Genomic DNA, 3,055 nt, shown 5'->3' on the forward strand with positions numbered 1-3,055 from the left:
CATTACCGGGTGAAGTCTTCAGGGTGGATATGTTGAAGACTTGGATCCTCGGTAGATTGAATGACCCGTCAGCTATGAGTGCATGAGCTTCCTTGGCCATCTCCTTAGCTCTTGAACGAGTGATCCTTCCCACGATCTCCGGTTTCTCTGCAGCTTTTGTCTCTTTGTTGGCCACGATCATATCATCCTCCTCCTCTTCAAAAGGATTTGTCCTCAAATCGGGATCTGCATAATAAGGAAGCAAATCATAAACATTGAATGTTGAAGATATATTATACTTACCTTGAAGATCAATCTGGTAGGCGTTGTCGTTGATCTTCTTGATGACTTCAAATGGACCATCAGCTCGTGGTAGAAGCTTGTTTTTCCTCTCTTCTGGGAACCTATCCTTGCGTAGATGAATCCACACCAAGTCTCCTTCTTCGAAAACGATCTCCTTTCTGCCCTTGTTCGCATGTTTCTCGTACTGCTTGGTTCTTTTCTCTATGTTCTCCTTAGCTTTAGCATGTATCCTCCTGACCTGTTCAGCCTTTTCTTTGCCATCAAAGCTACACTTCACACTTAAAGGTAAAGGAATCAAGTCTAGAGGTGATTGTGGATTAAAACCATAAACAATTTCAAAAGGAGAGAATAGAGTAGCAGAATGCTTAGCGTGATTATATGCGAACTCTACGTGTGGTAAACATTCTTCCCATGACTTGAGATTGCTTTTCACTAAGGTCCTGAGGAGTGTAGATAGCGTCCTGTTCACCACTTCGGTTTGCCCATCTGTTTGCGGATGACATGTGGTTGAGAATGATAGCTTGGTTCCGAGTTTAGCCCATAGCGTTCTCCAGAAGTGTCCTAGAAACTTAGTATCTCGGTCTGAAACGATTACTTGAGGTATTCCATGCAGACGTACTACTTCCCTGAAAAACAAGTTAGCTACAATAACAGCATCATCCGTCTTGTGACTGGCAATGAAGTGAGCCATTTTGCTAAACCTGTCAATCACAACGAAAATCGAATCTCTACCATTTCTGGTTCGAGGTAAGCCAAGAACAAAATCCATAGAAATATGAGTCCAAGGTTGAGAAGGGATAGGGAGAGGAGTGTACAAGCCGTTGGGCTGTACTTTACCCTTGGCCATTTTGCAGATATGGCACCTAGAACAGACTTTCTCAACGTCTTTCTTCATTTGAGGCCAATAGAAGTGTTCTTGCAGTCCAAGTAGAGTCTTTGACACTCCGAAATGTCCAGCTAGTCCACCTCCGTGAGCTTCTCTAATCAACAGTTCCCTTATGGATCCTCTTGGTATGCACAATCGATCCTTATAAAATAGATATCCATCCTGCCTATAGTAGTTTTCAAAAGCAAACTTATGGCATTTGCCATAGCTCTCAGCAAAATCGATGTCAGTCTCATAAAGTTCTACTATTTTATCAAAACCTTCAAGCTTAGAAGACAAGGTAGAAACGAGAGTGTACCTCCTGGATAATGCATCTGCGACTACATTATCCTTACCTTTCTTGTATTTAACCGTGTAGGGAAAAGTCTCTATGAACTCCATCCATCTGGCATGTCTCTTGTTGAGCTTCTGTTGTCCTTTGAGATGCTTCAGGGACTCATGATCAGTGTGAATAACGAACTCCTTGGGCCACAGGTAATGCTGCCACGTTTGAAGAGCCCGAACCAAGGCGTACAGCTCCTTGTCATATGTAGGATAGTTCAACGTCGATCCTCCTAGCTTCTCACTGAAGTAAGCTACTGGCTTCCTATCCTGCATCAAAACAGCACCTATACCCACTCCGGAGGCATCACATTCAATCTCAAAAGTTTTCATAAAGTCAGGAAGTAAAAGAATAGGGGCAGTGATAAGCTTCTCTTTTAAGGTTGAAAACGCCTTCTCTTGTGCTTCCTCCCATCTGAATCCTACATCCTTCTTGACAACTTCTGTAAGTGGCGCTGCAATAGTACTGAAGTCTTGCACAAATCGTCTGTAGAACCCTGCTAGTCCATGAAAGCTCCTGACTTCTGCCACGTTTTTGGGTGTTGGCCACTCCTTGATAGCCTTGACCTTCTCATCGTCCACTCTAACTCCTTCTGCACTGACAACAAAGCCTAGAAAAACAACCTCAGTAGTACAGAATGAACATTTAGAAAAATTAGCAAAGAGGGATTGAGAACGAAGAACATTTAGAACTTGGCGGATGTGTTCTAAGTGTTCTTCTAGACCTTTGCTGTAGATGAGGATGTCGTCGAAGTACACAACCACGAAGACGCCAATGAAAGGTCTGAGAGCATGATTCATTAAACGCATGAAGGTGCTAGGAGCATTGGTGAGACCAAACGGCATGACTAGCCATTCGTAGAGCCCTTGCTTGGTCTTGAAAGCTGTTTTCCATTCATCTCCTTCCTTCATTCTGATCTGATGATACCCACTCTTCAAATCGATCTTTGAGAAGACTGTTGACCCACATAGCTCGTCCAGCATGTCATCTAATCTCGGGATCGGATGTCTGTACTTCACTGTGATATTGTTAATAGCTCTGCAGTCAACACACATCCTCCATGAACCATCTTTCTTTGGTACGAGCAAGACTGGTACTGCGCATGGACTGAGGCTCTCTCTGATGTGTCCCTTGTTCATCAACTCTTCTACTTGTTTCTGCAGCTCTTTAGTCTCTACAGGATTGGTTCTGTAAGCTGGTCTGTTCGGTAGAGCTGAACCTGGTACCAAATCGATCTGATGCTCTATCCCACGTATTGGAGGCAAGCCTGGAGGTATCTCTTCTGGAAATACATCCTTGTACTCCTCTATAATCTCTATCATCTCGCGTGGAAGCTCTTCTGCTGGCTTGGTACTAGCGAGTGTCTCTTTGTAGACAAACATGAATGTGGTCATCTCTGGGTCAAATAGCTTATTGAACTCGCTGTGATTGATGTACAGGCTGTGAGACACTTTCTCTGTATCCTTGCGGTTCATGTGAAGCTGATCCTTGTAGATCTCGCTGGGTGTAAGTGGTAGAAGAGTGACCTTGCGTCCTTTGAACTCAAATGACTGCCTGTTGGTGTA

Source organism: Camelina sativa, chromosome 1 (assembly GCF_000633955.1).
Source record: "Camelina sativa cultivar DH55 chromosome 1, Cs, whole genome shotgun sequence".
NCBI classification, from domain to species: Eukaryota; Viridiplantae; Streptophyta; class Magnoliopsida; order Brassicales; family Brassicaceae; genus Camelina; species Camelina sativa.